The sequence below is a fragment of the Macaca fascicularis genome, chromosome 16 (genome assembly GCF_037993035.2).
Source record: "Macaca fascicularis isolate 582-1 chromosome 16, T2T-MFA8v1.1".
NCBI classification, from domain to species: Eukaryota; Metazoa; Chordata; class Mammalia; order Primates; family Cercopithecidae; genus Macaca; species Macaca fascicularis.
Window position 1 is genome coordinate 75,496,948 of NC_088390.1, and position 24,808 is coordinate 75,521,755.

Below are 24,808 nucleotides of genomic sequence, written 5' to 3' on the forward strand. Positions count from 1 at the left end.
CCTAGCAAATTAATACAAAGTAATAAAATATAGATTTTGACTTTCAAACCAGAAAAAAGAAAAATATGGAATAAAAACAAAATCAAATCAAACAAACAAAATCAAAAATCAAACAAAAAAGGGAAGAAAGAAGAGAAATCACACACACAAAGCAAAAAGTAAAATAGTGTAACTTCAAGAATATCAAAAATCACAATAAACTCACTAAATTAAAAGCAGGTTGTCAGACTGAATTAAAAAACAAATAAAATCCAACTATATTTCTTTTACAAGAGACAGGCATTAAAGCATAACAACAATGAAAGTTAAAAGTAAACACACGTGGCAAAAAAGATTTATCAAGCAAATACTGAACAAAAGAAATCTGGTGTACCTATATTAATATGAGATACATTTGACTTTATGACCAAAAACTGTAAGAATAAATAGGGTTGGTGTATAAGAATTCCAGACTTCAATGCACCAAACAAAATAGTCTCAAAATATACAAAGCAAAATTGGATTAAATTAAAAAGTGAAACTGACAAGCCTACCTTTATAATGGAATTAGAAGAGAAAAAAAGTAAAGATCAATGACTAATATCGATGGTTTAGAAGACATTACTCTTGGTTATGACATTTGACCATTGCAGGACAGCCACTGATAAAACTGGCCCAAGGAATTATGTGATTAGCTGTCACAGGGATGAGATTTGGAAGCTTAGAAGCAATTTAGTAGCCTTTAGGATTTCTGCTGGCATGCTGAATTCTACAACTGGTTGTATTTGTGATATTCCTGTTTATACTAAATCCAACTTTTAGATACTACTCACAAAGGTCAACCAATGTAACTGTAACAGCTCTAGTGAAGTTAAACTTTGGTCCCTTTACCCTAATCCCTCCACCCTGTCCACAGAAAGAGAAAGGAAAAATCCAGAAGAAAATAAAAAACAGAGTCAAAGTGTAGACCTTGCTTTCTCACCGCTGATCCCCAAACTAAGGGCATGCCTAAGATGAGCCTGGGGAGAGAGTTTTATACTGCTTAAGAAAGTTATGATTTGGATTGACCAATCTTTTAGATTTTTTTTTAGTTCTTTAAGTGAATTGTACTTAACAAATTGGAAAGTTTGAAATGGTCAAAAAGCTATAAGTAACTGCTCAAGAAGATATCAGCTAGTGATAGGGAAGGAGATGCAGTAGCATATGCCTGAAGTAATAAGTAAATTATTAAGAAAACAGTTTCTTATTTATTTTATTAGTCTATATAGTCACCTATAATGCTTGTTGTTTGTTTGTTTTTAAGTCAGGAGAATTATTTAAGAGAAAAACCTCACTGAGTTGAGCAGCCTGGGTTTAAGTCTGATTCTTTTCAGTTTTTCCCACTCTGTAAAATGAAGAAACCGTCCCAAATGATCTAGTCTTTCAGCTGTGACATGCCATGGTTTCTACAAATATTTTACCTCTTTCCAAACAAACAGAGTTCTGAAAGAGAAACCTCAAAGAACACATGGAAAATAAAGGAAATAAAATGAACAAAACATTCTGAACCCATAAACATGGTACAACAATAATGAAAGTACAAAAGAAAAACAAAAAACCATTCTCTTCTAGGCAAAGTATTTATACTTAAATTTGCATTTTAAAAAACTTTAAGAAAATTTAATATAAATGTGCATGTATGTATATATACTTACAATAAAAAAGCCAAAAGACCAAAAGCCATTTTTTTTTCTCCACTTGCGAAAGATGAATGAAAGCACGTATGTGAGGAATATAAGAGAAGCTGCACAACCAATTATGCATACCACCTGCAAAGAATAAGGATCAATGGCAAGATTAGAAATGGCAGGTCATAGAGGGAAAGAGGAGAGGAGAGAATCATGTCATAAAGCTGTCTAAGGCAATGTTCTTATTTTCTTGCATATTACATGCCTTTTGCTAATGAGAAAACATTCATGAAAATGAATTTTCATTTTGATTCTACTATCATAATTGGCCTGGGGAAAAAGTGATCACTTACCAAAACAAACACGAGTTCCCATGAAAGCTGGAATCCCAGAAAGATGAAGTAGTAAATTAAATGTATTGAAAGGAGAATCAAGAAGTATAATGGAATGTCCACCAGAGCCTGTCCACACTAGTATGCTGAAGGCCAGAGGCCTGAAATCCATAACTGGGATTGAACTTTTTTCTGACAAAGAAATAGAAGGGATAGAGGAAGGGATCTTAGTTTGAAAAGATTTTATGGTTATGTAAAAAAAAAAAATGTTTAATAAATTTTAGATATAGTGTGATATAGTGTCTGTGTGACAAAAAGCATCCTCCTAAGTGTCTAGCATCCCCAATGGAAATGTGTAGTTATTGGTTCAACATGAAAGTCTCAGCTATTTTTAAAGCTCATTTACCCATTGGTACAGATTAACGAAGATGACTACACTATATATTTTTAAAGTCCAGTTTATTAAAGCATAGTTAAATAATTGGAAACATTGTATGTCTGACATTTCATGCCATAGTTAAAAATCTAAATTCCCTTTGGAACTGTGAAATAACTGCATGGATCAAAAAGTACCACATCTTCATCCCTGAAGTTTATTTAGCATGGTTTCCCTTACAGCTGAGGCAATTTTATTGTGCTAAATGGTAAACTTTCTACCTCTTTGAAATCATGTGTTTACTACAATCTATAATGATATTAGATTTTAATGTATGTGTAAACACATTAACCAAAGTACAACCCTGTGTGTATAAAACAATAAAATTCCAATTACTAAAGTCAGATAAAATCAATCTCAATCTCTCTAATTTCCTCTCTCTCTTACTTTATAATCGTTGATGCTGCTCATGCCGATAAAAGGAGAAATGCAGTTTGTGATCAACAACAAAAATACGGACCCATCTATAAAACCAAGATCCAGCACTATGTCATCCTGAAAGATGAAAACACATCAGTAAGTTGTTGCAATTGTTACAAATTATACAAACATTATACGATACGCTTCTGGGAAATAATGAAAAACTCTGGAAGCATTCAACTGATTTAAGAAGCAAAGAGACAAGCAAACATGTTTTGTTAACCTTAGTGGCAGGTTCCATTCCCAGGAACAGGATGATATAAAAGAAATTCAAAATCTCAATTTTATATGTATATACGGTAGTCTTCTGTTTCCACAGGGGATATATTCTGAGACTCCAAGTGAATGTCTGAAACCTCAATAGTACCAAACCCTATACATATTATGGTTTTTTAATCTGATAACTGAAATGGCTACTAAGTGACTAATGGGTAACATATACAGTGTGGACACACCAAACAAAGGGATGATTCACTTCCTGGGTGTGAAGCAGGAAGGGCAAGATTTCATCGTGCTACTCAAAACAGCAAGCAATTTAAAACATATGAATTGTTTATTTCTGGAATTTTCCGTTTAATATTCTAGAACTACAGTTGACCAAAGGGAAATGAAACATCAGAAAGCAAAATCACTGTGAAGGGGGTCTACTGTACTTACAGGGCATGAGCAGTTTCTCTTTTACATTTGCATCTGATACTTTAGGGAGCTACAGTTATCATCTCTGAAGCACTGAGTTAAGTTGTCATTTGTTCCAGTTCCCTATTTCCAAGTTGGCCTCTAATAGTAACTGTTGTGAAGCTGGACTTATGTTTAGGCATTATGCCTACCTACGTGCAAGATGTAATTAGAAGAGAGCAAATCTTCCCTGCCTAAACAATTTGACTTCTAGAATTGTTTAAATTAAACAATTGTCAAGGCATTGAGGGGTCTTTAAGTTTTTTTCCAGATGCTGTAATTTATTATTATTATGCCAAAAAAAAGAAAAAAAACTAAAGAAAAGGAGTGCAGAAAAGATAAGTTTTTGTCATAAATGCAGGTGCAGGTGGAAGTGCAAAAAAGCAGCAATGAAAAGGTTGTTCTAAGAGTATTAGTAAAGACGTGGGAAGAACCAGATTACCAGGGGCTAAACAAATGCACAATCATCAGTGTAAGGGAAGGGGAGCACTAGAAACTCCATATCCCTGCTTCCCAGTATCACCCCTGGGAAGTGGTATTTCCCATCTTGTTGATCCTGTTGCCTGATGTCAAATGAGCCAATGTCATTGGTTGATGCACATATCTGTTTTCCTCTCTGAGAATGGGACAAGAACTCAGAACCGTGTGCAATTTAAAACTGATAAATTGTTTATTTCTAGAATTTTCTATTTAATATTTTTCAACCATGGTTGACCAACGGTAACTGAAACCACAGAAAGCAAAATCATGGATAAGGGGTCTACTGTACTTAGAGTGTACAAGCAGTTTGGGTCCAACTAAATAGATACATTTTTCCTCCTTTATATCCTGTACTCTCTACTTGGGGGTACAGCTTAATTTGCTACCCTAAATCTCTGCTTTTCTTTGCTCCCCCATCTCTCTTCTGCGTATCCTCTACTTCATCCTAATGATTCCCAAAGTATGCATCATCTCCATCTACTTCTCTGGGTTCCTTGCTTTTAAAATATTCCACATAAAGTATCTATTTGGGTATACTCTGCTTTATCTAATATACTAAGTCAAAAACTAATACTAGCATCTCCTCCAAATAAACTTTCCTCTTCCACTTCCCCATTTCTATCAGTTTTGTTACTGTTTCAATTTCCTAAGCTACAAAATTGTCTTCTTACATGCATAATTCTTTTTTACACTTCTTTCAATCTGCCATTTAATGCTACTATTCTATGAAATTCACATGAGTTTTTCTTTTGTCACTTACTCCTCTTCCTGTATGCTGGTCCAGACACTTTTGTTAGTTTCTGTTGGTCCTTGACTGGCATTTGAATATTAATATATGATAGGAAGATCAGGGGGTCCAGATACACAGAAGGTCAGAGCTAACCAATGAAAGTCATTATTAGGCAGAGTTCTAATATAGGCATTGGAATCCTTCATCATTCAGATTCCAATGCCACATTAGAACTTGACTTGTGAATGTCCAATTACATTCCTTAGTATATTTCTATTTGCAACTTAAGTATACCAACTTCAGAGGCATTAGTGAGGACTAAATGAAATAATGTATAGTGAGGCCAGATGCAGTGTCTCACACCTGTAATCCCAGCACTTTGAGAGGGTGAGGTGGGTGGATCACCTGAGGTCAGGAGTTTGAGACCAGCCTGGCCAACGTGGTGAAACCCCATCTCTACTAAAAATACAAAAAAATTAGCTGGGCGTGGTGGTGCATGCCTGTAATTCCAGCTACTTGGGAAGCTGAGGCAGGAGAATCACTTGAACCCAGGAGGCAGAGGTTTCAGTGAGCCGAGATCTTGCCACTGCATGCCAGCCTGGGTGACAGAGTGAGACTCTGTCTCAAAAATAAAATATATATATATATGTATATATATATATATATATGTATGTATATAGTGAAATAATATTTTTATTTGCTACATGTAGCATTTGCTATATGGGAGGTGTTCAATAACTAAGAAGAGTCGTTTTTAAGATGAAAGCAAGGACGAAAGCACTAGAATTGAAAACAGACCAGGAAGCAATATCAGGCAAGAACTAACAAGTAGCTAAGGAACAGATGACAGCTTAGTGAAGCACACATTTCAAAGTCTAGAAGGATAATAAGAAATAAAAATGGCATAATTTTAAAATAGTGTGAAAATGAGGTTATTAAAAGAAGTCATGACAGCTTTAGAAGAACACCTGCAGCAATCAGAGGCAATGTACAGCCAAATCGAGAGGAACGTGAGCCTCACAGAATTGTGGAGCTAGTGACTCTTCTATGCTAGTGGTTCTCTAAGTGTGGTCCCAGACCAGCAGCATCAACGTCACCTGCGTACTCACTGGAAATGCGAGTTCTCAGACCTCACTAAATCAGAATCTCTGGGGATGGTGTCCAGGAATCTGTTTTAACAAGCCCAGCAGGTGATACTAGTGTATGTTAAAGTGGAAGCACCTCCGGTCTATGATTTCTGCTGGGATATAAATCAGCCCCAAGATTCGAGGTGTCCCTGAGAAAGGAGGTTATTAAATCTGAGTAAAAGGGAAATTATGACTGAAAATAAAAATAAATTATCCTCCACAGTGGGTGAGCAATAAAATATACTATACTAATCCCTATTCTTACTATAATTGATTATTTTGTTTGGCTATGCATGAGTAAAAGAATGAATAATTATGGTTTTCTTTCAAAAGAAAATACCTGTTTCTGGCAAAAATGCAACAACTAGAAAAAGACTGAAATTCTTAACTTTCCTAAAGAAACATAATTTCCATTTGAATATTTTAAAAGTTATTCATAAGGGACTAAGAGAGAACTCAGCTTCCCTGGATCCACAGGAGACAATTTAATATCCAAATTGCTTCCTTGACAAGCCCTCCTAACATTAATTTTGTCTAGATTGATATACATTGCAAGAGAAGAAGGTTATGTATCTAAATTGTCTCCTCTGTCTTCTGATTCGGTTTAGCAAAAAAGTAAATTAAAGAGCTCTATCTGTTGAACCCCGGAAGCAGAGGTTGCAGTGAGTCGAGATCACACCATTGCACTCCAGCTTGGGTGACAAGAGCAAAACTCCATCTCAAAAAAAAATAAAAAAGAAAAAAAGAAAGAGAGAGAGCTCTACCTGAACCTCGTCAAAAGGGAAGAATAAGAACCCCATGTAAGAGACCTACCTAACATGTTGGAGCAATCAACAATGAATGTATTTGATGTCTGGAGGTAATATGCTAAGACAAATATTCTGTGAGTTCATGAGTAATAATCTTAGTAAGCACATTCGGAAACTAAACTCAGGTAACTTGTGGGTCCCTATGGGGCCCACTGGCCACTTGAGACCCATTCAGCTCTGTGCAGGGTGAAAGTCTACTTGGAAAAGATAAATGTGTGTCTCATTGCATCTGAAGCAAAAGCCTCCACAGTAACTTCCTTCCTCAGCTCCATTTCTATTTACTCCATCTAAGGATTAACATAACATTCCCCAAAACACTGGGAAAAAGAAAGGAAGAAGGAAGAAGCAGAAGCAGAAGAGTCAGAAGGAAAGGTACCCTCTATCAGACTGCAGGTGATAAGGAGGGTCAACCCAGGCTACTTTCTGCAGGAGGAGAATTTCTTTTCTTTGGAGTGCAGTGGCGCAATCTCGGTTTACTGCAAGCTCCGCCTCCCGGGTTCACGCCATTCTCCTGTCTCAGTCTCCCAAGTAGCTGGGACTACAGGCGCCCGCCACCGCTCCCGACTAATTTTTGTATTTTTAGTAGGGACGGGGTTTCACCATGGTCTCGATCTCCTGACCTCGTGATCCGCCCGCCTCGGCCTCCCAAAGTGTTGGGATTACAGGCGTGCGCCACCGCGCCCGGCCACATAATTTCTTTATCTTGATATTCTCTATGGAATTCTCTTTGGCAGCGCCCAGAGGCCCCGGCAAGCTTCCTGCTACCATTGAGGGGAAAACGCGACATACCATCTTTCTTCCTCCAGAGCTGTCTCATGCTCAGCCAGACCTACTTTCCCTACAGAAAGGGAAAGTTTTTTTATTAAATGCAGGGTGCACTACAGCGGTTTGCACTCAGTAAACCCAGAATACATTTAATTCTGAAAAATCCAAAAACTCTTTATATAATATTACTTAAAAGCTGCAAGATAATTTTTATGTCTTTACAGTAATGGAGTGAAGAGTTTGTCTGACAAAGACTAACTGTAACATGCTTCACAGTAATGATAATAATGTCTCATGGTTGTGTGATACATTAAACACTTTTGAAAATAATATCTTAGTTGAATGTTACATCTACTTTATGAGGTAGAAAAAGCAAGTATTAAAATAAAAATTTTTTTTAAATAGGACTATTACAGATTATCCGCTTGCAGTTCCCATCTTGCAGAAGAGAAAGCTGTGCCATAATGGTAATAAACGGTGCACAGCATGACTGGTTATCCAGTCTACCCACTCATTCATCCATTCAACAAACACTTATAGAGCTTCTGCTCCGTACAATGCATCATCTTTTGTGCTAGAAATAAGTCAAGTATAATTATTGCTCTCAAGAAGTTCATATTTGAAAAACAATGACAAACTCAGTCTGAACTCAGTTCCACTGAAAAATAAATTAGGAGGGTCTTTAAACATTAAAGCATCTGCTGAAAAGTCCTGGAGGAAGTTAGAAGGAGGCTGACTAAAAAATAAAAAATAAAAAAAAAAGGCGAGACAACATTGATTCTGTATTAAAAGTAAACAAGGCTAAATACAGGCACGATTAACTCTGGAAGTATTGGGAAATAGATGAAATTATATTAGATCTCACTCTTGAGGAATTACTAGAACTAAGTTTTGATTGTATTTTTCCTATTTTTGCTCTGAACTGGTAGCACATTGCTATTACCATCTAGAGAGACAGTGTATTGTTTTATATTAGATAGTTTCTCTACTTACAATTAAATCACCCTATCTCATTTGCAGAAAACTAGAGTTTGTATTATACAGTATTAATTTCTTATTATGCAATTTTCCAATAAAATTTCGTTATCTAAAACCACTATGCATATTTTCACTAACATCCACATGATTTCTATAATTTTTTCCCTTTTTTATCTATCATAATCAAACACATCAGTTAGGAATTATTTGACAATTTAGAAAGGATAACCAAATTGCATCTGATCAAAAATTGCACTTCACATCCTAAGTTGTAAAACATAAAGAAGCCAAACCCAAAAAGGCACTGCAGAATTTAAAATGATGAAAAACAATAGAACTGTCAAAAAATCATAATTTTAGGATTGGACTATATTTTATCATAAATCCCTTTGTGCTGGAGATATACATATACATATGTGGGTGTCTATACACAAATTCACACTTTTGCATTTGCATTAATCAGTGTATATGTCTTATATTCATCTAATTCTCCAGAGAAATCTGACAATCTGACATAAAATTAAGGATTTAGGTTTAAGGTATCTCTGGTATTCTTCATTTCCAGGCAAATCCATTCATTGATTTCAGTAAATATGCATTAAGTACCTAGTAAGTTGTATATGGTAAACCAAAGTCAAAATTATGAGTTTTCAACAGTCCTGTGATTTTTTTTTCTCTTTTATTTTAAATTCTGCAGTGTCCTTTTGGATCTTGGCTCTTCTAATACCATGTTGGGCTGTAATTCTTGATCAGACAAGATTTTAAACTAGAGGGTTAAGGCCAGCCATAAAACATAACTCTACAGAATACCAAGTCTTAATAAATGTAATGAAAAAAATAGATCAAGATAAGGCCTAGGAAGTGATAGGTTACATCTAATTTACTAAGTAAAGAATTACATATTTAAATTTTTCCATAAAACTTTTGAATTTTAAAAATTTAATTAGACTAAACATAAAAGTACTTGAAAGATTCTTGATCTTTCAGAATAAGTAATAGCAAACATGTATTTGAATGTTTCCTCTTTCCTTTACAGGAATGTAAGCTCCGTGTGGGTGAGATTTTTGTCTATTCTGTTCATGCTGTATTCTCAACATCCAGAAGTACCAGAAAATAGTACACTCGGGAAGTAGTTATTGAATAAATTTAAATTGGTATATATATTTATACATATATGTGTGTATATATATACACACACACATATATATATGCCATGCTATGTTCTAGGTACTCAGTAAATTCATTTAATCTTCATAATAATTCTATAAAGTAGGTACTATTACACTCCCTATTTTGCAGATGAAGACACAAAGGCAAGGAGTAGCTAACAAACTTGCTGTTAAGTGGCAGAAGCAGGATTTGAACTCACGTGGTAGACTCTAGAGCCCTCATCCTTTATCCCTCTGCTGTGTTGCCTCTAATATAAATCAATACTCTACTTACATGAGAAAATGAGGTGCTCTCCATTTGAATAAGCTCCGTGAAGTTAAAAATTCCAATAAGGGCATTGCTAACAATTCCCATAAGAACAGGAAAACAATTCAATTTCTTGGTATTACATGCAACTGAAAATCTGTAATCCTTAAAAAAAAGTACACAAATATAAGTTCTAAATTCTTAGAGTAAATATATTTATTATATACTTTGTATATAACCAGAGTGGAATTAGAGTGAGGAGACTATTAATTTTTCTTTGACGCTTCTGCCTTCTTTGAATTGGGACAAGGACGCATTATTTTTGTAATTCAAGTGACTTGTTTTGTAAATGAAATGGATTAACATTTACTAACACGAAAAGATGTCAAATATTTACATTTTATGTGACAAAGAAAGTTTCAAGCCTCCTCTAATATGATGCCAATTTGGAAAACATATTTAAATTTCCTATAGTTCAAAGTATTAGAATGTGGCAAAAAAACAAAAACAAAAACAAAACAAAAAAAACCACAAAACAACAACAAAAAAACCACTCATGATAAAACAGTGCATGGAAGCAAACATACCTTCTGGTCACCAGACACTATGATGGCCCCATTGTAGGAGGGATCATCTGAGCCATTTCTGTTTCTAAAGTCATCTATTTCCAAAACTATATCCTGACGCTTCAGTGAATGCACGAGGTCTTCAATATTCGATCCTAATGTAGTGGAAGGAAGGCAACAGGAAAAAAAAAAAAAGGCAAGAAAATCAAAGTCAAACCTTAAAATAATAATGATTTCCAATCTTGTTAAGAAAAACCCAGAATAGCTTAGTAAAGAGCCTTGCTCTTTAGGAGTACAATACTATTCATTCTGATGCTACAACATTAAGTTCCATTTACCATCTTCAGAGTGACGGGCTCCTTTATTCTTTTCAGAAATATATTCGTTTATCTTATAATTCTCACCAGGTGAAAAGAGTTTACGAAAATAAGATTGCAATTCTCACAGGAAGAAAATTTGCTAGTAGTGACTTTTATAAACTTTACCAGAACCGTGTAATGTTTGTAATTATGAATAATACATGCAAAATATACCTCACCACCCAGGCTTGTCCTAGTGATCCTATCAACCTTAAATGGCACTAACCTTGCCGTGATATTTAAAGTACTAGTAACCCATTCAAAACATCTTTGCAAAATTAAGTTAACTTGATATTTGCCATTGTGCCCATTAAGTTTTGTGACTTGACTTCCATCATAGATGGAAAGGAAGTCACATTGGTCAGAGGGAGAAGTCAAGCTATGATGCAGCCTCCACATCTGAATCAACCACCTGCCACCAAGGGAGCTCTGGATTTAAAATGACCCATCAGGGAGAGAATCCACAGACCCTTTGAAAGAGGCGGCTTGCAGCTGCAGGCTCCATGAGACAGCTGAAAAACTGAGTGTCCTAGGTGAGAAAGGGGAATGCCCACCCCCAAACACACATCCTCACTGGGGAACCTGAAGGTCCAGATCATGGGAGGATTTTACCTTACCTGGAGCTACGATAAATTTAGAAAGCCAAGCGAAATATAGCGGGAGAGGAAGCAGTGGGAAGAACCCTGTGGGCACTCTCAGTCCCCAGGGAAGCCATTTTTGACTTTGTCTCAGAAGGGTCCTTGGGGAGGGCTGCCAGTGGAATTGGGGAAAGACCACAGGGAGAAGGAAACTTCCAGCTGAATTTTGTAACAATTTCAACCAAATGCATAGTTTCCTGGACAGAATCTTGGGGGAGGGCATCATCAGGGAGTGCAGATACGAGCACAGAAGCCATGGCAGGGGGAAGGCACATAACCCGAGAGCCCTGCTTGCTTTCTCAAAGGGAGTCTTGTAGCGTGGGGTGAATTCTCAGTCCTGCTCACCAGCTACCTGGAAACAAACTCAGTTCTGTTATAGGGGCATTGAGACCACCTTGTGGGCTGTGTGGGAACTGGATGAGACTTGTCACTGCCAGCTTTCCCCCACTTCCCTGGCAACCTATACGATGCAGCAGAAGCAGCCATAATCTCCATGGGATCATAACTCCATCCGCCACGCCCCACAGGAGCTGCAGCAAGCCCCATCCAAGTATGGTCCAAGCTCAGACATGCCTAACCCTACCCTCACCTGCTGGTCTTTCTCCACCCACTCTGGTAGACATAATCTCTTGGAAGTTCTATCACCCTGACCCACCCCACCTGAGAAACCTGAATACTTATCCAGGCGACCCTAGGGGAAGCTTGCATCCTCCCTATACTACCATAGTTGATGCTCTCTTGAAATTGCCACCTCCAGGCTGGAGGCTGACCAATACCAGCACACTACACAAAACTACAACCAAGGACCCTCACAGAGTCCACTTCACTTCCCTGCTACCTCCACCAGAACAGGTGCTGGTACACACGGCTGCGAGACCTGAAGATGGATCAAAAAATAATAGATGTTGGCATGGATGTGATAAAAAGGGAACACTTTTACACTGTTGGTGGGAATGTCAACTAGTAAAACCACTATGAAAAACAATGTAGAGATTCCTTAAAGAACTACAAGTAAGTCTACCAATTGATCCAGCAATCCCACTTCTGGGTATCTATCAAGAGGAAAAGAAGTCATTATATGAAAAAGATACTTGCACACACATGTTTATAGCAGCACAATTCACAACTGTGAAAATATGGAACAAGTCCAAGTGCCTATCAATCAATAAGTGGATTTAAAAAGTTATAAACATACACACACACACCCACACACCCACACACACACCTTAGAATACTACTAATCCATAAAACGAAATGAAATAATGACATTTGCAGCAACCTGGATGGAGTTGGAGACCATCATTCTAAGTGAAGTAGCTCAGGAATTGAAAACCAAACATCGTATGTTCTCACTCATAAGTGGGAGCTAAGCTATGAAGGCACAAAGTGATAAGAATGATACAATGGATTTTGGGGACTCGGGAAAGGGTGGGACAGGGTTGAGGGATAAAAGACTACACATTGAGTACAGTGTACACTGCTCAGGTGATGAGTCCACCAAAATTTCAGAAATCACCATTAAAGAACTTATACATGTAACCAAACACCACCTGTTTCCCACAAACCTATTGAAATAAAGATAATACAAAATAAAAAATATTTTAAAAGAAAATTAACCCATCAGTTTCCTTCACTTGAAAATGGAGCAAGCTGGACAGACACCATTTTTGTTTTCAATTGTCTCTCAGGTATGTGCTTTCCAAAGATCTTTGATGATAAAAATTGACACTATATTTCAGCCCTGTTTCTCACCTGTATTATTAATGATTAATAGGCTGGTAAGAGGCGTCTTCGGGATTTGTTCCAGAGAAAGGAAATACATACTGGGTGAAAACTCCCAACAATGAGTTTCACGAATTACTTTATACATTATCTTCTCTAGAATGATGGGGATAAAAGCAACTCCAAGTACTAGTGACCTAAGTAAAACAAAATTTTATAACATGAGTCTGAAGCAATTTTCCTCTGATTATTTAAGTCACAAAGATGCTATATAAGTGCTAACTATGGAAATTCCACATGCATGTGTGGTGTTTAGTTTGATAAAATGAAACATACAGTGGCAGTAATCTGAGAATTGGCACAAAAAAATTACATAATTTGTATCACATTGGAAGATATTCAAGGGTAACAGAGCATCAAGAGAAAAGGTGGAACCCAGGGGCAATCCTCTGTCAGTATGCTGGTTTACCAGGACAACACAGGATATGATTTTATGAGATAACAGGGGACTCAAATTGCCTGCTTCGGTACTTTTGATGAGAAAGAAGCCCTATTATACACTGCAGCCTCAAGCTTGCTATGTGCACAATTGCAAGTAACATTTTAACTTTCTTCAATTGTTAGTTTACAAATATTTTAATTTTCATGAAACTAAATGCAACATTTAAAACACTATTTTTATATCTAGAAGTCATCCCACCAATTCAAATTGCAAGTGAAATGTTTCCAAGCAATCTTTGTTTCTCTAATAAGCATATGAGTCCACTCTGCAATGACTACTTTCCCATCAGACTTCAGACTCTACCTTCTTCTCCCTATCAGCCTTATATTTCATAGAAAAAAAAAAAAGGAGTCTATAGGACAGAAACTCCTTCATCTTATTGCTGCCAAAAGAAAAGAAAACATCCACAGATTCAGTCATCCTCTCATTCTTTTATTCTGTTGAAGTACATAATAGATCTTTGCTCCTAACAAAGAGGTCAGTCCTTGTCAATATTGTAACGAATCCAAACTCTCCACCCTCCGTGTATCTCTCATTCATTATAAAATCAACTTTCCTCCCGACTTCGTGTTGCCTTTTAGCTTCTGCTCTTTCTACTCCCCTCCATAGTCAAGCACTGCAAAAGAGTTGCCTACTTTCAGACCTCTTGATAAAACCTTTAATAATTTCCAATTTGCCAAATTCAATGGATGCTTTTGTTTCTCAACTGTTATTAGCCCTCCATATTTTCTAATCTTGGCTCAAATGTAACAATTTCAATAAGACCAACGCCAACAAATCTATTTAGAATTGTAATGTACCTCCAACTCCTGTCATCCCTTCCTATCCCCTTTTCTACTCTATTTTGTATAACCTGGCATATAAGTTATTTAGTTTTATATTCAGTATTTTTCATCTTTTCCACCCAACCAAATGTGAACACCATGAGAGTAGAAATCTGTGCCATCTGTATTCACTAATATAACCGAACTCCTAGAACAATGCCTAGTGTACTACAGCAGGCTTCAATAAAGATTTGTGATATAACTGAATAAGTTTAAAGGCCTTATCAATTTTGTTTACTACAGCAGTAAAACTGTGCCCCAAAGAGTTAAAGAAACCAGTGACTAGCAGAAATCATAGAGTTTGTAGGGTGTCAGATTGAAAGAACAACAACAAAAAAAAAAACAAGAAACAATTTGCTGAAACACTGAAACTCCCTCAGCTTGTAAGATAATAAAACTGGCTGAAATCCGCTGGAACCAATATGGCCAATTACAGTCTGTCCAGAATCATCCAGCTGACTTCACAGTCTGAATTTCCACCATATATTTCATACCAACTGCACTTGAATTTGCACAAGGGTACATGAGGAGGCGTGAAGAGATATCTGTGCATGCCTGAGGACTTTCCAGACCTCTCCTTTTCTTCTATCATGCTTAATTCCAGAATCCACTCTCTAAACCTTTTCTAATAAAATCACTGCCTTAAAGTCAGCACAGGGAGACAGATTTGAGCTGACCTCCTGTCTCCTTGTGAGTCAACTTGCAATAAAAATCTTTTCTCAAAAATCCAGTGTCATAGTATTGACTTCTAGCACATGAGGCAGTGACATTTTCCTGAGTAACAGTAGGATAGGTAAAGATATTTAAAAACTGTTAAATGAATGAATAAATTAATATATTTATTTTCTTAATATTTGAATGTTTTTTCATATATTGATGAAATAGATATAAAGTAATCTGATACTCACAAACACAAAAGAACTCTCCTTTCACGCCGTAACTTTAAGAAGCGAAGTGTTGCCACCGCATAGATTTGTCGTCTCCAGAGAGTTGCACTACTGACAGCCTTTCTTGTTTCAGGAAGAGAACAAAGAACCTGTTCCATTTCAGACTCATTTCCAGTATTTCTTGTCACATATATTTTCTTTTGTTTCCCAATGTCAAAATCTACAATCATGTAATAAAACATTTTAATAGGCTATGTTATCTGCACTTTCTCTTTAAAAACTTTGAAAATGATGTTCGACTATTTGAAACAGCACTTCTAACAAGTTGAGCTACTGATATCCACAATCAAAATTTACATTAAAAATCTTTCCTTCAAACATATGTAATGGATTCAATTCCAATGAGACAGTAAATTAATTTTTGAGGATGATTGAGGCTTCCTAACAAGCATTTATTCTTTCATACCAATAACAGCAGCTCTTCACTAAGGGATACTTTTGCAGAGCAAGTTTTACGCGGAAGCACAAAGACAAATTTATGTAGCTGAGTTTCCAAAAGGCCTCCTCTGTCATCTGGAATTTCCCCTGCAGGATTAGTTCAACACTGATGATTGACATCTCAGTAATGAGTTCAAGACATTGTGCTTTCAAACGATGGAAAGTTCATGGAAAGGCCTCCTGTTTGAGTCCCACATACACCACACTTTAACTGTACAATTTTGGCTAATGACACAACTTCAAATATCAGTTTTCTCATGGGCAGCTTGTTGTTATTATGGGAATTAAAAACAACATAATTCAAGAACTGAGCACAATGGCTGGTATATAGTAGTCTCCTAAATTCTTTTTGTTTTTTCTTTCCAATTTTTATTTTTGGTGCAGGCTTGTTACATGGGTAAACTGTGTGTCATGGGGATTTGGAGGTTTGGTGTACAGACAATTTTGTCATCCAGATAATCAGCATAATACCCACGAGGTCATTTTTCAATTCTCATCCTCCACACTTAAGTAGGCCCTGGTGTCTGTTTTTCTCTTCTTCGCATTCGTGTGTACTCAATGTTTACTTCTCACTTATAAGTGAGAATATATGGTATTTGGTTTTCTGTTCCTGTGTTAATTTCTTTAGGATAATGGCTTCCAGCTTACTCCATGTTGCTGCAAAGGACATGAGCACATTCTTTATGGTTGCGTGGTATTACATAGTGTACACATAACACATTTTCTTTAACCAGTCCACCACTGATGGGCATCTAGGTTGATTCTGTGTCTTTGCTATTGTGAATAGTGCTGCAATGAACATATCTGTATATGTCTTTAGGGTAGAATAATTTATATACCTTTGGCTATATACTCAGTAATGGGATTGCTGGGTCGAATGATAGTTCTATTTAAAGTTCTTTGAGAAATCTCCAGACTGCTTTCTACAGTGGCTGAACTAATTTACATTCCCACCAACAGAGCATAATCATTCCCTTTCCTCCACAACCTCATCAGCATTTGTTATTTTTTTACTTTTTAATAATAGCCATTTTGACTGGTGTGAGATAGTATCTCATGGTTTTGATCTGCATTTCCCTATTCATTCATGATATGGAGCATTTTTTCATATGCTTGTTGGTTGTATGTATGTATTCTTCTGAGAAGTATCTGTTCATGTCCTTTGTCCATTTTTTAATGGGGTTGTTTTTGGCTTATTGATTTGTTTAAGCTCCTTACTGATTCTGGATATTACACCTTTGTTGGATGCATAGTTTGCAAATAATTTCTCCCATTCTGTAGGTTATCTGTTTGCTCTATTGATAGTTTCTTTTGCTGTGCAGATGCTCTTTAGTTTAATTAGGACTCACTTGTCAATTTTTCTTTTTGTTACAATTGCTTTCGGAGTCTTCATCATGAAGTCTTTGCCAGAACCAATGTCCAGAATGGTATTTTGTAGGTTTTCTTCTCAGGTTTTTATAGTCTTAGGTTTTACATTTAAGTATTTAATCCATCTTGAGTTTATTTCTGTATAGAGTGAAAGGTAGGGCTCTGGTTTCAATCTTCTGCCTGTGGTTAGCCAGTTATCCCAGCACCATTTATTGAACAGGAAGTCATTTCCCCATTGTTTGTTTTTACTGGCTTTGTTGAATATCAGATGATTGTAGGTGTGTGACTTTATTGCTGTGTTCTCTAACTTGTTCCATTGGTCTATGTATAGTAGCCTCCTAATTCTTCTAATTATTATTACAAAGTAAACTAAGGAAATAACATTTTATTACTTCTTATTAATACATTAATTATAATTAGTTTATTAGCTAATTAAGAGCACATTTTTATAAGGAATGGCAAGTAAGAGGCAGTATCAGAACTCATCACTATAGCAGAGAGTTTTGATGATAAGGAAGAAGTGGTCATTGCAAAGAGATGTGTCTGTCACTGACATGGGAAGCAGACAGATGTTGGAAAGCAATTTGCCTAGCACCAAGACTGATTATATTCGATATAAAATGATTATAATACTTTTAAAAGTGGACAATGCTATTTTCTGTCTAATGCATATTATAGGTAGAAATCCACATAAAAATCTACAAACATGAATTAGAACATCATCTTTTTCTCTTCTCTTTTTTTTTCTTCTTAATTTTCTGCTAGACACACATTTTTATACCTGGTTCATTGATTGCTGATTTTCCTTCTAGGTTCAAGAATACTTCATTCAGAGTTGTCATTGAAACACCATAATTCCTTATGCCCTGGTCAGAACACTTATCAAGGTCACTGTAAAGATCTAAAAAGCCAATAATAATAAATCAATGCAATTAAAAGTATCAATGAGTACATCAAAATACTAATGTCTAAATGTTACTCAAAATAGATGTCTACAAATGTTTTCATATTAAAGCAATCACCATAATCCAAGGAAACCTTTTCTATAAGCTTTAGAACTCGATTCATAGAACAACAGAAAATGCAATCAGCATAATCATGAACACTTACATATATTCCATGTGATTACACAGTAAGTTACCTGGAAATCTGTTCGTTTTTTCCAAAGGCAAACTATATACAAGCTTTTCTTCACTTTCTGTTGAAACTTGGCATCAGGAATGTGCTGTTTAATAAGGGATGTGATTTTTCTCTGTGTCACACATTTCATTCCTGTGTAAACTATTATTCAAAAGAGCCATAAGTCTCTTGAATTCTTTTCCAACACCACTACTCATGAAAAGATAGTTTTTTATTAAACAGTTTGTATGTATTACAGACATATTCTACTTAACTGTAGTAACTGGTTCCTTCAAATCACATACTCCACTTCAAATTGCTAATTCAACTTCAAAGTGCTAATTGGTAGCCTATTTTGCATTATTTTAAATGGAAAAATCATAGTACATATCAACACCAATATGTATATATATATACACACATATATATGTGTATATATACATATATAAAACTATCACGATTGTGCTATGTGTGTGATACATATAAAAAAATCATGATAGGATATAAGATACATGAAACATTGCTTCTTAATAAATGGAAAATTAATAAGGTTTTTAATAAACAGTTGTTTTCTATGCAGTAAGTGGTTTCTCTTAATGTCAACAACTTCTATTTGCAGAGCTTGTTTGTGAGTATTTGATGCTTTCTAAAATGTTCCCATGTGATATTCTGCCATTCTATCAATGAGATTTGGAATATAACTACAGAATTCTAGTGCAAAGTGTTTTGCTAAAATTAATCAATGGCTTATTGAGGACATAAAGATAATTTTTTCTATACAAATATTGGCTTTAAAATGTTGTACAGGCCGGGCACGGTGGCTCCGCCTGTAATCCCAGCACTTTGGAAGGCCGAGGCGGGTGGATCACGAGGTCAGGAGATCAAAACCATCCTGGCCAACACGGTGAAACCCGGTCTCTACTAAAATTACAAAAAATTAGCTGGGTGTGGTGGTGCATGCCTGTAATCCCAACTATTCAGGAAGTTGAGGCAGGAGAATCCCTTGAACCAGGGAGAAGTTGCAGCCACTGCACTGCAGCCTGGCGACAGAGTGAAACTCCATCTTCAAAAACAAACAAACAAACAAACAAACAAACAAAAACGTTGTATTGAGAAGAAGTATACTTTGTTTTTTAATTAGCGTGCTTAAAACCAAGAGATAACCAACAAAGGAAATGTTAATGAGGGAGACATTTTGGGCTGTTTATTGCAACACAATTTCTACCAAAAGTTAACTTGCCTTTCTTACATTTCTAAAGGCTTCTATAAAATGTCACCCTCATATTAATATGCTCATTTAGAAATAAACACACCTAGAATACATACCTTAAATGATATCCAATACCCCACTTTCGCTTCAGAAACAAAGATGATCCTGCACATTTCAACTTCCCTTTAGACAGAAATACTTTCCTATCTGAGTAGAAAGGAAGATTCAAAATATTATGTGAAGAATAATTCCTTACATGGTATATTCTCTACTTTGGATACCAAAACACTGAATGAAATTTGTAAGATCAATACAACTGTAATGTCATTAAGCCCCTGGGTGCAATATCATTTCTAATCCCCATGCCTATTGTGAAACAGGCCTCAGAAATTCACTGCATTCCCCGTAGCTAATCAAGTGCCACAAAACTTTCCAAGGATGGCCTGATTCTTCACCTCTTCCTTTGTCTACATACTTTGCTATGTAACTTGGCAGGGTTACACCCCATGTGACTTGTAGTCAATGACATGTGGAGGCTTGAAATGTTTTATTTTGCAAATAAACTGCAAACAAGATTTTCTTCTTTTGAAAACAGGCTATTAAAAATAACTCTCAGCCGGGCACAGTGGCTCAAGCCTGTAATCCCAGCACTTTGGGAGGCTGAGACGGGCGGATCACAAGGTCAGGAGATCGAGACCATCCTGGCTAACACGGTGAAACCCCGTCTCTACTAAAAAATACAAAAAACTAGCCGGGCGAGGTGGCGGGCGCCTGTGGTCCCAGCTACTCCGGAGGCTGAGGCAGGAGAATGGCGTAAACCCGGGAGGCGGAGCTTGCAGTGAGCTGAGATCCGGCCACTGCACTCCAGCCTGGGCGACAGAGCCAGACTCAGTCTCAAAAAAAAAAATAAAAAAATAAAAATAAAAATAAAAATAAATAAAAAAAATAAAAATAACTCTCATGTTAAATCCTTAAATAACTAGTTGGAATAAAGAAGCCAAGAATCACCAGCCAAGATGTCAGCCTCATCCATGAATTGGGTACTAAAGAGGATAACCCGGTCTACTTTATGCTCCTTCAGGAGGCTCCACACTCAGTGCCTTGAAAAGGGATCCAATCCAGCAGTTGGTTCATCTAGTAGCAAAACCTACAGAGGAGGAAACGTATGAAAGCATCTTCCTCTTCACAGTGAGGATCTTCAGAAAGCACCATGAAAACTAGTATGATTTCTAGACTCAAATACAGTCCTCCACCAGATCCCTAATGTCAGGCCTCTGAGCCCAAGCCAAGCCATCCCATCCCCCGTGACTTGCAAGTATATACATCCAGATGGCCTGAAGTAACTGAAGAATCACAAAAGAAGTGAAAATGCCCTGCCCCGCCTTAACTGATGACATTCCACCATAAAAGAAATGAAAATGGTCAGTCCTTGCCTTAAGTGATGACATTACCTTGTGAAAGTCCTTTTCCTGGCTCATCCTGGCTCAAAAAGCTCCCCCACTGATCACCTTGTGACCCCCCCACTCCTGTCCACCAGAAAACAACCCCCCTTTGACTGGGGTTGGTAAATTTCCTTTACCTACCCAAATCCTATAAAACAGCCCCACCCTTATCTCCCTTCGCTGACTCTCTTTTCAGACTCAGCCCACCTGCACCCAGGTGATTAAAAAGCTTTATTGCTCACACAAAGCCTGTTTGGTGGTCTCTTCACATGGATGCACATGACACCTAACAAGCTTGATTGGTACTTTATTATAAATTTTCCCTCACATTTGGTAATTACACTAGAAGTTGGACTTTAATAATAGTTGTATATCCTCCAATCTAAATTAACTGTAAAAATACATTTTTTCTCTCACCTGAGGATCTCCTAAGATGGCAATCCCTAATGTTAGCTTTCTCTTCTGCCCACCACTTAATTTTTTAGCAATAATGTCTTGAATGCTTTGCATATCTAATTCTATTATAATTCTTTTTACCTATCAAAAAAAACTCTGTGTTAGCAATACCAAATATTTTACTTTAAGCAGTTTTTACTCTCTAAAAATGAAAAGAATTTATTGTAGAACTTCATTGATTAAGCTTTATCTATCAAAGAGTAAAGTAATAGCTGAACAAAAAAAATATAGTCAAAAGTAAATTATTTCCAAAGCCATCAATTTTAATGTATTCCTCTACCTCTTGTTCCACTTCCTTTGGCTGAATCCCTTTTATTTTAGCAAATACCCTGAGGTTTTCTCTCACAGTGAGGAAGTCAAATTGAAAATTGAACTGTGGACAAAATCCAATGTTCTGTCTAATTTCTTCCACGGCAGTTATTTCAGAGAGTTGGGTATTATAAATAGTGGTTGATCCTATAAATAGAAATTTAAAAGGCTTTACTGCCAGAATGTTAATTCTATGCAGAGTGATAATATATGTCAATATTTAGATTTTGTTCAAAAAACTTGTTTTTATTAAAGAAACTTCACATTTTCCAATTGCATAATTAATACAATGAATAATTCAGATTACTCTTAACATAAATATGTGTCCACAGCAATGCAAAATACACATGGAATGTCAAATAATAGTGGAATAGAGATACAAATGTTTTCATGAATTTATGTACATATGACATAAATATTTCCTGTTCTAAATTATTCAACTGTGTAACAAGTCCAATATACAGAAATAATTTTTACACAATCAAATCAATTTACAACTTGCTTTTTCAGCCAGCTTACTTTGTAAAACTATTTTCTCACCTTCTGTAGAAACAGACAATCCACTAAGAATGTTTAGCAGTGTTGATTTACCAGCTCCATTATGCCCAAGTATTGCAGTGATCTGTCCTTCATATATGTCAAAAAATATGCCTGTTTTAGAATAAAATGTGGAAATTAGATTTTGGATTATATGCAGATGGAATGGACCTTAAAATTGGAAAAGTAAAATATATGTCAGCATTTCATTTCATTGGTATCTTAATACATCCCCTATTAAATTATACATTTAATTGTATAAGTGATGTATTCATGAAGACAAAGCTTCAATTTGTCTGGAGAAATTGGATCAAGACTGGGAATATAAATTCCTACCTTCTTGCTTCCTTCAAATCCTTTGACTGTCAAAGAATCTATACATTTAATATTTAATAAAGCAAAGACTACTAGGAATAAAAACAAAACAGTTTATTTGCTTCCAAGGCAAAGGAAAGCAGTGTGGCTTAAGAAATTGTCTCCCTGAGGCTTGCAGAGCTAGAAACAGAAAGTCTGGGTGTAGAGAAAAGGGGGAGAGTTTATTTCATATTTGGAGGGAGGTAGAATTGGTAAGGAGAACATTGGTGAAGTATCTCCTGGTATTGGTCATCATTCTGTTTTATATCACAAAAGTATGGGCATGATATTTAGAAATATCTGCTGGGATCTAAGACATGTCACAGGCATTTTCACATATATGTGCCTAAGGCTTGACAACTTTTTCTTTAATGTTTGAAAACTTAACTCCATCAGAAAACAAGAATTCAGTTAGCATGCCAGAAATTTTAAGAGATTCTCTGAAGACAGAAAACAGAGGGAATTAGATTGTCAGAGAGTCACAAATCAGGCAAACCACAGCCCAAAACAGATGATGAAGAGTTCTATGAAAGTAAAACCAATTTCACTGATACTTCAAGCTTAGTTTGAGAAAGTCAGGTCAAAGATTATAAACTGGTATAAACCGTGCATTCCTATTTTTGAAAAAATATTTTATATATAAATGTATATATAGAAAAAAGATAATATATTATTGGTGATTATCCTTCATGGTACAAACATATTTTTACTTTTTTTGTTTTCTCCATATTTATTCTCTAATGTTCCACAATAATTATTTATATTTTCAGATCACAAAAATGTCTGTGTTTTAATTTAAAACATTATCAAGCAATGAGGTTTTTCTTTTTACCTTGCAATGCTTCTACTTTTCCAGTCTTTCCATTATATTCTTTTCTAACATTTCTGATTCTGAAAGAAGATGAAGTAATTTGGAGGTAAATGCATTTTCTAATATTAATAACATAGATTACAGTTCATAACTAAGTCGGGGAACTTCACAGTAAAGGGTATCACTCTCATTGGGACCTAAGGAGGGCAGTAGAAAAAGCCCTCCCCTCACCACTCCCAAAAGAGATTTACACAGACTTGCTAATACTCTTACAAAGCTTGGCATTTCATATATTCCAGCTATTTCTCTAAGTTATCAAATGAATAAGGGAAAGCTAAAATTGAAAAAAAAAAAAAAAAGAAGAAGAAGAAGGCAAGAAGGGAGAGAAAGAAAAAAAGGGAGAGAGGCTTTCCCTCAATCTTGAAACCCTCTCAATCATTATCTTTCACAGGTAAATTTGTCAAAATAATAATCTTTACTCCCTATTTCCATTTCTTTATCCCACATTTATTTCCAAGCCTAAGACAATATAGCTTCTCACCTTACCACTCCACAAAAAACTATTCTCAATGAAATTCATCAATGACCATTCTAGTTATCAAATCTAATGAACACTTTTTAGTCCTTATTTGATATCCCTCATCACTGTTTTAAACTATTACTCACTCTTTTCGTAAGTCTCTACTTCCCTGGCTTCTACACTTTGGCTTCCACATCTTCCTCTTACTATTCCGTTTTGGCATACTTTATGGACTCCTTAAATTGGATTCTATACTTGACCAATTATTTTTCTTATTCTCAAACTTTTGCCATACAATCTTACCCATTCTCATGGCTTCAACTGCTACCTAAATTCTGATGATTCCCAAATTTGTGTTTTAGAGATTTCTTCAAAGTTTCAGATATTCTGCTTTTTACTATATATGTGCACTTGGATATCAAACTGAATGCATTGTATTTTCCTCTAAACCGGCCCACTTCCATTCTCTATCTCAGTTAGCATTTCTACTATCTACCCAGGAACTCAAGCTAAGAGCCTGAGAGGCATCCTTAACTCTCTCTCTCCCTTTTTCACCCCATCCTGTGACCTACAAAATTATTACAATTTAACTTCAAGAATTTATGAATTTAATTTTATCTCTTTACCACTTTTCTTTTACCTTCTTGCCCAGGCTCTTTTCATCTTTCACCTCAACCAGGGCTATGACCTCTGTGCTGGATTTTTAATTATCCCCTGAGACGGAGTCTCGCTTTGTCGCCCAGGCTGGAGTGCGGTGGCGCGATCTCGGCTCACTGCAAGCTCCGCCTCCCGGGTTCACGCCATTCTCCTGCCTCAGCCTCCCAAGCAGCTGGGACTACAGGCGCCCGCCACCTCGCCCGGCTAGTTTTTTG

At 36.2% G+C, this 24,808-nt stretch overlaps 1 non-coding gene across 1 annotated transcript in view; it reads right to left on the reverse strand.

The window, feature by feature from the left end:
* LOC101926519 (ATP-binding cassette sub-family A member 10) overlaps nt 1-24,808 on the reverse strand; it is an 80,740-nt gene that overhangs the window by 26,381 nt on the left and 29,551 nt on the right. The window contains exons 11-25 of the transcript XR_010581961.2: nt 23,438-23,496; nt 22,255-22,365; nt 21,686-21,861; nt 21,367-21,486; nt 20,516-20,654; nt 19,624-19,714; nt 18,320-18,459; nt 17,960-18,079; nt 15,334-15,532; nt 13,130-13,296; nt 10,402-10,535; nt 9,842-9,979; nt 2,802-2,909; nt 2,000-2,170; nt 1,674-1,787 (exon numbers count right to left, since the gene is read on the reverse strand). This is a non-coding gene — a transcript (ATP-binding cassette sub-family A member 10). The remainder of the gene's footprint in view (nt 1-1,673; nt 1,788-1,999; nt 2,171-2,801; nt 2,910-9,841; nt 9,980-10,401; nt 10,536-13,129; nt 13,297-15,333; nt 15,533-17,959; nt 18,080-18,319; nt 18,460-19,623; nt 19,715-20,515; nt 20,655-21,366; nt 21,487-21,685; nt 21,862-22,254; nt 22,366-23,437; nt 23,497-24,808) is intronic.